The 11,805-nt window shown below is 34.5% G+C and overlaps 1 non-coding gene and 1 pseudogene across 1 annotated transcript; one reads left to right on the top strand and one right to left on the bottom strand.

The window, feature by feature from the left end:
* Positions 1–1,103: 1,103 nt before the first annotated feature.
* Positions 1,104–2,194, top strand: LOC111898257 (glycine dehydrogenase (decarboxylating), mitochondrial-like; annotated as a pseudogene).
* Positions 2,195–11,669: 9,475 nt separating this feature from the next.
* LOC111898298 (small nucleolar RNA R71) lies at positions 11,670–11,776 on the bottom strand. The gene has a single exon (XR_002852549.1). It is a non-coding gene; the product is annotated as a small nucleolar RNA R71 (small nucleolar RNA).
* Between the last annotated feature and the right edge of the window lie 29 nt (positions 11,777–11,805).

The raw sequence follows: 11,805 nt of genomic DNA, 5'->3' as shown, positions 1-11,805 counted from the left end.
TTTGTCCTTTCTTTTGATATAACAAATCTTTATATAAATCAAGAATCTTGATTCTTGATTCTAGGTGACATTCAATGCCACAACACTTGCACCAGAGGTTCAGGATGTTATCCCTTCCAGACTTGTCAGAGAGACTCCATATCCGACTCATTCGATTTTCAACACGCATGATACTTTTTTTCAAAACCTAGTCACTTTTTTAACATGTAAAAGGCTTTTCCTGCTTATTTATTTATTTATTTAATTATTTATTTTAGTTATCATACAGAGCATGAGCTACTAAGATACATTAGTAAGCTGCAGTCAAAGGATCTGTCATTATGCCACAGTATGATTCCTTTGGGATCTTGCACCATGAAGCTTAATGCAACTACAGAGATGATGCCTGTGACATGGCAGCCTTTGCAGATATGCATCCTTTTGCTCCTACCAAACAGGCATAGGGGTTTCAGGTAATCAAATCTTTCTAATTTTGACTTACAATTCCAAATTATATTTCTGTTGACTTTTTTTTAACCTGAGAGCAACACAAAAAAATATCTTGCAGGAAGTGTTCAAGAATTTGGGGGACATTCTGTGTACCATAACCGGATTTGACTCTTTCTCTTTGCAACCAAATGTTGGAGCTGCTGGAGAATATGAATGCACAGGTACATAAACATTACACTTCTTGTGTCGTTTTAATGGAGGTAACAAAATTGAAACATCATATAAAAATTATTTGGTTTTTATTTTTTACAAGGTGGATTAACAAGTCCATGGTGGATTGGGGTTGATGTTTGTCATCTAAACCTTCACAAGACATTTTGCGTTCCACATGGTGGTGGTGGGCCCGAAATAGGCCCCATTGGTGTGAAGAAACACTTGGCACCCTACTTGCCTTCACACCCTGTGGTAAGACAAAACAATAATTTTTTTAGTTTGATGTTTATGTGTAATTAGAGTAATATGTTGTTATATAATTTAATGTGTAAATCTTGATTTAAAGGTTGCCACTAGAGGCATACCAGCCCCTGAAGCAGAGTAAGCCACTTGGCACGGTTTCAGCAGCACCTTGGGGTTCAACACTTATCTTGCCTATATCATATACATACATTGCCATGATGGGATCTCAAGGACTTACATATGCATACAATATACCTATCTTGAATGCAAACTATTTGGAAAAACGTCTTGAGGTCTCAATTTCTTTCTTTCCCTATTCATTAAGAACAAATATATAATATTTTTTTTAATTATTGTTATTATCAAGTTCTCAATCTTTTTCCTTTAGGATTAATTACATTGCAGAGTCACTATCCCATTCTTTTCCGTGGTGTGAGTGGAACAGTTGCCCATGAGTTCATCGTTGATTTGAGACCCTTGAAAGTAAGTTATAATATTATTTAGTCATATTTTTTGTTAAGTCAAAAAGAAATAGCAACTAACTTGAGTCATATTCATATTCAGACAAGTGCTGGAATAGAGCCAGAAGATGTTGCAAAACGTCTGATTGATTACCGGTTTTATGGTCTAACTATGTCATGTTCAATTCCAGGAACACTAATGATTGAACCCACTGAAAGTGAAAGCAAGGTATTTTTTGAAAAAAAAAAGAGTAAAGTTTCTTTAAAAGTTATAATGTTTTTTCCTTTCCTTTCATTTTATATAACATAACATGTGGAATTTTTGAGTTGTAGGCTGAGTTGGACAGGTTTTGTGATGCTTTGATCTCCATTAGACAAGAAATAGCAGAAATTGAGAAAGGAACAGTGGACATCAACAACAATGTCATCAAGGTAATTATAACAACAACTAAGTTCTGACTGTTTTGTATTATTTGTTCAAGAGTTATATTAGGGATAATGATGGAAATTAAAAAAATTGTAGGGAGCACCTCATCCACCTCAACTACTCATGGCTGATAAGTGGACAAAACCATACTCCAGAGAATATGCAGCTTACCCTGCACCATGGCTTCGTGCGGCTAAGTTCTAGCCTACTACATGTTCATCTCTCTCTCATGGATAAAATTTAATCTGAATAATTAAGAAGTTTTTTTTTTGAATCCTGAATTGTTGATTGATGTGGTTAAAGATTGATTAACTATGGTTGGGTTAATTATGTGTGACAGGCCGTGTGGACAATGTGTATGGTGATCGGAACCCTTCAGCCACCACATGAGTATGAAGAGAAATCTAAAGCTACTGCTTAAGAAATAAGAAGATATACATGTGAATGATGTGGTGTGGTTTTAAGGTTCTTTTTCAGCTTTATACTAAAATCTAGTTCTTATATATACATGTTTCATATTTGTAAGCCTTATATGGCTGCTGCTGGCTTTTATGGTATTATTCATGTAAAATCATGCTGACCAGCTGCTCTTAATTATACCAATTCCTTGTCATGATGATGTATAGATTTCACTTTTTGTGAAAGATCCCATCTTAACCTCTTTATCAAATTTAAACAATTTTAGCTATATTCAATGACTCAATCAAACACTCTTTCAACACCACTTTATCACAAAAATTAATACAATTTTTAGCTATTGAATGATTGAATCAAACACTCTTTTAAAACTTTCAGTTCCTAACAACATTAATAAGTTTAATATTGACACTTGACAGAACAGTCTTACTTTACCATTACAGGTAATCTTATTTCAAATAAAAATATGGATGGAAATTTTAAAAAAAAGAACTAGTTTCTTTTATTTGATTTGGATAATAACTTAACTAACTTTTGTGTCATCAGGCCCTAAAGCAACTACACCGATTGGATGCTGGAAACCCGGACTCTCACCGATGCTTGGTATCCCAACAAGCAAATTAATTAATCTGATAGTTGTATTTTTTATAATTTTTTTTTATTTCTCAATAAAAAAATCATATATTATTCTTTTTACAGATAAGATTCTTCCATAAAATGGCATCAAGGCTAGCTCCTGTCACTGGTGGTGAAAAACTGATTTCCGGTGTCCTTGAAGCAGAGCGACCTACTATCAGGTTGTTAAATGGATGTTTAATTACTTTTTAGAGCGTTAAATCTTTTTATTTTTTTATGTATTGTGAAATAAATTCTGGGTTTTCTCTTTTGTAGTCAGTTGCATGACAAATCTCAGATGGAGGCAAATATTGTCTTTTGAGGATATTAGTGGGAGCAAAGGAGTTTTGACTATGAGTTGATGCATGAGAATTCCGAGATACACTTGGTTTGGAGTTTTCAATGAACCTGGAATTTTGTCTAGTCTTAACTTCCTTCTTATGTGCATTTTGAGCTTCTACTTTGGGATCAACAATATCCTTCCTATTCAACATTGGTTTTCTCTTAGGGAAAGATGATTTTGAAGTTTGTCCTATGGATAGATTACTAAACTCAGGAGTAATGGGAATCAATTTCGTTTTTGAAACTACCAAGGGATCAGATTCGCAAGAATCAGAGGAGACACAACTTGATTTTTCAACTTTATCATCTACGGATGCCCATACAAACTCAGAGGTATCTGTTTCGGTTTTCAGGGAAGGAATTTCGTCAACTACACAGTTGTTTGTATGATTACTCCTACGAACATAATCTACACAATTTGGAAGACTGTAATGAAATTCCATGGTCCGATTTAGGTCCAGGTTTATCAGAGGAGGAAGTGGCATGGAATCAGGACACTTGACAACAATTGGTTTGAACTCAGGAATTAACGACTCAAAATGGTCTGTAGTCTCCAGAAATGGTGAAAAGGGAGAAACAGGGGTATCCGAACGTCTGATGTTCGGAACCTCTCCCATAAATGTGCTTTAGACCATGGATGACGAAAATTATGAGTCATCTGAATGTCCGATTCAAGCATGTCTACAGAATTATGCAAAGCATCTATCTTTGCATTGAAATGTTTGTTATCAGAAACTAAAATATTTCATTCAGAATAGGTGATTTCACATTTATCTTTCAAAATGATACATTCATCTTTTGACATTACATGCTTATGCTCTAAAGACTTGATTTTCAATTTTTTATCCTCAAAACGTAACCTAAGATGATTTAGTTCACAGTCCTTCTTCTCACTGGCTTCTATGTCAAACTCATAAGCTTTATAGATGGTGCTCATATCTGTTTGGATTTGGTTCAGATAAGGTTCACAAAGATATAGATCAAAATTGTTATCATAGATCATAGATTTTACCTGCTGAACGATGCTTCGACCTGGTGGATCATTGGTGGCCATGTAACAATAGTGAGGCTCAACAACATCATCTTCATCTTCTGACCTAGAAGACCAATATCCTTCATCACATTCAATCGTTTGTCTTGCCATCAGACACATATTCCTTCATGGTTACCATGTCATCATCATCCCCGGATAACAAATATCCTTCAACATCTCTTGACACTGTTGTTACAAAGGCTTTTTCACTTTCAGCCATCTCTTGTACTTTTCGGATGTAGTAGGCAGAATCCTTGATTTTTGGTTTCTACGAAGCATCAGCCAACCAATCTTTAGCAAAACGATTTGCATGTACACACTTATGACACCCAATTTCTGATTTCTCGGATTTGGAACTCTGAGAAGGTTCTGAAGTAGAGTTTGGCTTAGAGAGATTCGATTTGTATGTAGGAGAATTTTCCGAATATGGTTTAGGTTCCAGAGCTGAGTATGGTTGAGGATTGTTTTGGTGAGGAGCATGGAATCGGTTTTGGTAAGGCTTGTAAGAAGGATTGAAAGGGCGTTTGTACTTCATTGAGAGTAGAGCGAACTCCTGTTGGAAAAGGAGTTCAGAGTCCATGGCTTCGGAATCATCAACATGATAGATTTGTGTGGGTAAGGTGGGTTCGGATGTTTGAACAAATGGAACAATGGGTTGGAAGGGATCCAAAGTAGATGAGTTCGGAATGGTTGATTCAAAAGAACTGACAAGGGCAAGAGGACCTCCGAAGAGTTCCCTTATGGTTTAAGCAACATTTGACTCATGTCCTTGAAGTTCATCAAAAAGTTGATAGAGCTTTAACTTTTTCAAGGAACCACTGCTTTGAAGACATGATTTTACATTCCCCATCCTTTGCCGAGACTGTTTATGAATTTGAGATTGTACTCCAAAGGAGTTCAGACAATCCCATGAGCAGTCATGTTGTTGACCACGATACGGTAATGGTTGGAGGTTGAGGCCACTGATTCACCAGGAGTGGTGGTGAAGGTGTCGAAGTCGTTGACAACTGAGGTGAGACGCTTTTCTTTCATATTTTCCGAACCTTCAATCAGGTCCTGAAGAGTGTCCCAAATCTCGATAGCTGATTTGCATAGCTTGATGTGCTCAAAGAGTGAAGGAGGAACACCAAACACCATTTCTGAGAAAGCAACTTGATCAGCATGCAGCTTCTCGATATCATTTGCAGTTAGTGGAGCTGAACCAGTTTTGTCTTCACGTATGAGCAGAGCAGCTGCATCTCTTACAACTGTTCTTACCGGAACATGTGGACCTTTTGTGACGGATCTCCATATTACTTCACCTTTATCCTTGGCTAGTAAAAATCTTTCCATTCTAACTTTCCAGTGATCATATTCTTCCACAACTAGCAATGGGGCACGTGTAGGGCCACCCACACTATTTTCAATTTGCATTGAAATCATTTGTTGAGGATTAGAAGCAGCCATTGAAGTTAAGATATCTTTAGGATAAGGTGGTATATAGAAGAAGTCTTATCCTTAACACAGAAATGGTTGAAATACCAAGGTAATTTCAACCCAACTATAATATGATCTTATGGATTCAAAGGGCAACCACTCAAGCTCTGATACCAATTGAGAGAGCAATACCGATCTAATGCGCAGGGACAAGGTTTGAAAACTCAATCCTTGATTTAATGCCTAAGATCAATGTCTGCTTGCTAATAAATGTTCAAGTCAAGCTTGGAAAGACCAGTCAAGTCTTAGATAATAGATTCAGCAAATGATCAAGTCATTTAATGAACAATAAAAATAAATGATAAGGTAAAGTTAATAAATGAAGAACGTGAAGAATGTTTGAAATAACTTAGTAAATGTGACAAAGGTTGAATGAAATATCCTTGGTTGACTTGTATTGAATGCTCTTATAAATAGGAGTGAAGGTTACGGTGAATTAACTAGAGTGCTTACATAGGACTGGACAATAGAAATGTTTCTAACATTCTGATTGTCCACATACAACAAAAGACTAAGTCCTATGAAACGTTACATCAATTCAAAGACAAATATAATAAATGCACTAAGACAAAATGGACTTGCTCCGGATCAGCATCCATTCCGGACATGAGAGGTATTCTGGAATGTCTTCAGTTTCACATCTTCTTCTTTCCTAGTCCGGACATATTCCAGACCACTCTCCACTTTGGAACATACACACTTCAGAATGAGTAGTTAGGATTGCTAGAGGTTCACTTTCAGGTTCCAACAGCCTCGAATGTTGAAGCTCACTAAAAGAAATCCCTAACTGCTTCCCTGAAGACTCACCGAGCTATCAGTACAAAATAACACCCAACTAACACTTGGGTTCCAATCTATGGTCCATAATCCATACTTAGGGTACAACGGCCATTTTACCCCTGGCCCAACTTGAACCAAAGGCCCAAATCAATAAACCAAAAAGGCACAAACCCAAAAGATTCACAAAGGCCCACTTATGGCCCAATTTTCCAAATTGGGCCCAACCCCCATATGGGTCTTATCTTAAAGCCTAATAATTTCCTTAGTCTAAAAACTTGATCTCAGATGGACCAAAAGGCCCAAAGCAACAAAGTCCAAAGACGTGGCCCAAAGATGCGAAGCCCGAAAACACAACAAGTCCAAAACCCAATTGAGCGTTGTACGCGGGACTTACACTCAGTTATGTAGGGCGTACTAGAAGAATCCAAATCGCGACCACAACTTGGTACATTGGGCGTACGGTCAGTTATGCGGGGGGGGGGGGGGGGGGGGGGATAAACTGACTTATTCCAAAACTAATATTATGGCTTAACCACTTAAGCACTTTGCACCCACACTTCAGAGAACCTTAAAATAAAGCTCTTAATGCAAAACGTTGATACCTTTATGCATTTGCATGTCTTAGTGGGACTCAACAACCATCGTAATCCATTAAGACCCATATAAATCCAACTACAACATGCATGGACCAAGAGAAAGGATCAAGATACCATTTTTATGAACTTACAAACTCAGAAAAGGCAAGATCTAGCCATCATAACACCTGGAGTGGCTCAAACTCACAATGAGGACTCAAAACCTTAAAATAAGCACAAATCTAGCCTTAAACATAAAGCATAACAAGAATCTAAGGTATGAACTTGATACCTTAAATGCGTTGGAAATGAAGCCAAGAGTCTGGATCTATAAGTCTTCCTTTGAACCACAAGCTAGCACCAAACACCTTTTCCTTGAAAATGAGCAAAAACACACCAAAATGCCCACTTAGATCTCACAAGCACTCAATGAGAGATTAGGGTTTCCAAAATGAGGCTAAAGGTCAGTGGAGGCTCAGAAATGAGAGAGCCTTGGGCTTATAAGGGTGTTTAAATAGTGCACAAGCCCTAAAAATTAGGGTTTGGCACTCTGCCAATTACAGAGGGTGTACCCCAGCTTATGTTGGGCTTACTCACCCAGGCACACACCAACTTACCATGCACGCATGGGACCTACCTTGCAAATCTTTTCAACTAGGGACCATTTCTACCATTATTTCAAATTTCCCTATCTTCCTCATCTTAGGTCCGTTTCCAACGAACCTTATATCCACGGAAAGTTGGGGAGAAGCCTTACGCTTCTAAAAACTCACCATAGCCTTAAAATTTCCCGAACAAAACCCAAAATTCATAAAAGACCGAGTTATCAATACGATTATACCCCTGGGCTCTAAAAAACCATCATACACTTGGATCACTTAAACCATAACACCCACATCTGAAAAGGGCCAAATCCTTTCTTCCCCAAGTCCCTAAGCCTCATGACAACTGATGATTGGGCCGCAGCCTCGAATAATGAAGTAAATCTAAAACTAGTTGTGACAACATCTAAATCACATGTAATTCACATGTAAATCACAAGTGAATCACATATGAGTTAAATTTGATTCACATATAAATCACATGCAATTCACATATGAATCACATGCAATTCACATATGAATCACATGTAAATCACAAGTAAATCACATATGAGTTGCATGTGAGTCATATGTAATTCACATATGAATCACATTTAATTCACATATGAATCACGTGTAAATCAAAAGTGAATCACATGTAAATGAAAAATAAATCACATATAAATTACGTCTATATGTACACATGCATTTTATATGAGTGTTATTCGTTAATTTTTTTAAAATTTCTCTTGTGAATTTCACATTTGATTTTTAAAAGATATAATCACATGTGAATATCACATTATATAAACATGTGATTCTTACATGATATATATATATATATATATATATATATATATATATATATATATATATATATATATATATATATATATATATATATATGTATATATTTTTTGTGAGTGTTCTTGTATTAATCAATTTTTTATTAAAATAAATTTCTTATAGGTTTGGAAGAATTTGTGGAAAATATTGAAAAGGTGAAAAAAGATAAATTGAAGAAAATATGGAAATCTTGCCACGAAGAGATGAAAACGCTTTGAAATTTTGTAGCATTTTATGTTTTTACATTTAATTTTGTATTGAATAAAATATTTTTACTATTGTGTTTTATAGATTAGTAAATAAAAAATATGTATTTTTTTATGATTTACTTACGAATATTATAGTATAACAAATATGCATATATGCACCAAAATCATAAATTTTTTTGGTTAAAAAAATTATAGTTTTTTAATAAATATTCCAATTTTTTTAATAAATATTCAAGTTTTTTTTTCTGATTTTTAAAAATTTACTTCTTTTAAAAGAATTACAGTTTTTAAAAAAAGTACATTTTTAATTTTTTTTTTTAATTAATGTTTTCTAAAAAGAAAATTATAAAATCTGAATTTAAAAAAATCGAAATTATTATTTTAAAAAAATCCAAAATTTTGATTTATTATGTTAATTTTTAGACATTTTTATTAATATTTCCAAAAACACAAAAATTAAACATTAAATGGGGTTGGTAAGATGACGATCATGCCCTTAATGAGTTAATTTTGATCTAACGATCCACCTTTAGTTCTCATGTTCTTGGAAAACTATGAGTTCTCAACGGATCTCACCCATATATATATATATATATATATATATATATATATATATATATATATATATATATATATATATATATATATATATATATATATATATATATATATATTTGTTGAAAATAAATTTGGATGAAGTACAAGGAAAAGTAATTTTTTTTTTGTAGTTGGTTGAGGAAGATAGATGGGATTGATATTGCCATATTTATACATACTTTTAGGCAATATTTGAATGCATTTTTATACATATTTTGGTTTTTTCATGTAATAATGATACTTATGAGATTAAATTGTATTTTGCAGCCAAAATAAGTCATTTTGAAGAATAAGGACTAAAAGTGGCAAAAGAGAAAACTATTGAGGCTTGGAAGATTAAAGAGAAGAAAACCCACGAAAACAGCTATATCCACGACGTGGAAAGGAAAATTCTGGAAGATGAGTACGCGCAAAGTCAAAATCCTTACCCGATAAGGATTCATCTAAGTCCACGACGTGGAGCCTTATTCTACGACGTGGAGTGTAATTTTATGACAAGTATATATATATATATATATATATATATATATATATATATATATATATATATATATATATATATATATATATATATATCTTTAACACTTATGAGTTTAGAGGTTGGTTTTTGTGAATAATAGAGTTCTAGAAGTCGTTTTTCATAGGATTACAAGCCAGAAAACCCATAATTTCAACCAAGGATGAAGAAGGAGATTATAGTTTATTCTTTGTTTGGTACATTACTATATCTTTAACTACGAAGTTTGTAAGTCTGATTTCTTTGATAAGTAGCTAAATCTAGCTGCTTCTGTTAGCTAGATGATGTTGGAACTCATGGTTTGTTAATATTAATTTAGACTTTTCTAGTTGGTTAATGTCTTGTGTTTGATTATTTATACCTAGCATGCTCAATTTGATACTTCATAGCTTTGATTCATACCTAGTAATTCAGTGAACATTATATTATTAGAGCTAAGATCAAACCAATCTTAGATAAGTAATCGAAGTATTGAATTTAGCTGTGCTAGAGAACTCATATCGTGACCACAATTGTGTTTGTTAACTCAATCTTACATAGCTCCAATCCTATCTAATAATTGATTATGTGTGACCATGCATAGCTGTACATGAATTAATTGAATATTGGTAAATATGGAATTGAATTGCTAATAATATTTTAATTGATAACCAACGAGAATTGTCATAATTAATATTTAAACCATTGAGGGAAAGTGGTTTCAAACTAATACAAGTATTTTTATAATTTGATTGAATAGTTGTTGATAAATTAAGTTCATCTAAACTCGAAAAATTAGATAAAAACCTATTTTACTTTTGTTAGAATTTTAGATTAATTTAATATTAAGTAGGTTAAATATTTAATTCCATTCCCTGTCTTCGATACCCGACTTTTGTGCTATAGTATTTGCGAGGGGTACACTGCCCCGAGTCGAATAGCTAGTAGGAGAGTAGGTAAAATTAGGTGTAGTTGTTTCAGACGCATCAAGTTTTTGGCACCGTTGTCGGGGAATGACTTATTTGATTGTTAATTTATTTGCTTTAAGTTAATCGATCCTTTTTGTGGGGTAAAACCTGCAAAAAGTTAATTTTCTGCATTAATTTTTGTTTCAGGTCTGAGACCACGACGTGGACCTTAAGTACACGACGTGGGTTCAGCTAGGAAGGTATTTTTAGTATTTTGAATTTTTTGTTTTTGTTCATCTTTACGTTTTTATTTTTGTTTATTTTGTAGTAGTTCATGACCAGAGGTTCCAACAAACCTTTGCTACCACCACTTGAAGATCCAGAGTCGGCCCTTCACAAAAAGACAGATAAAAACGTGAAAGAAGACCAACCACCAAAGAGCTCACCATTTAAAGATCTTAAATCAGTATTTGAAAAGAAGAAAGGGAAGAAAGTAAGAGAGTCAAGTACATCTTCGAAGGAAAAAAGTAAGTTTGAAGATCTTCATCAAATACCTAGTCCACAAGAATCCGAATACAAGTCAGAACCTGAATTCTAATTAGAGAAAAGCGAACTCGGAGACGAGCCAGAAAACGAAATGGAAAATATTGCGGATATGTCCATGGGAGCATACAAGAAGTGGATAAGAGATGATGCTGGTCCTAGTTTAGTACAACCTACAATTCCCGCCACTGCAACATTCGAGTTGAAAGGACACATTCTTACTACACTTAAGGATGTACAATTTTCTGGGAAGGATCATGAGGATGCTTACAAGCATTTAGATGAAGTCAATAAAATTGCGGATTATTTCGATGTCCCGAATGTTCTAAGAGAGATTGTGTTGTTAAGGATGCTTCCCGTTACTTTTAAGGGAGTTGCAAGAGACTGGTTGAAAGCGCTTCCACCTGGTGCAATTATTACTTGGGCACGGATGCGTGAGCAATTCCTGGAACAATTATGCCTACCATCAAAAATATCTAAACTCAAGAAGGAAATAGCCAACTTTGAGCAAAATCCAGGTGAATCACTTTATGAGGCATGGGAGCGTTATAAAGGGTTACTAAGAGATTGCCCTGAAAATGACCTTAACATACAACAAGTAGTGTCTATCTTTT

The sequence above is a fragment of the Lactuca sativa genome, chromosome 9, assembly GCF_002870075.4.
Source record: "Lactuca sativa cultivar Salinas chromosome 9, Lsat_Salinas_v11, whole genome shotgun sequence".
NCBI lineage: Eukaryota > Viridiplantae > Streptophyta > Magnoliopsida > Asterales > Asteraceae > Lactuca > Lactuca sativa.
Note: the sequence above shows the minus strand (reverse complement) of the source record. Positions and strands in the feature narration are given on the sequence as shown.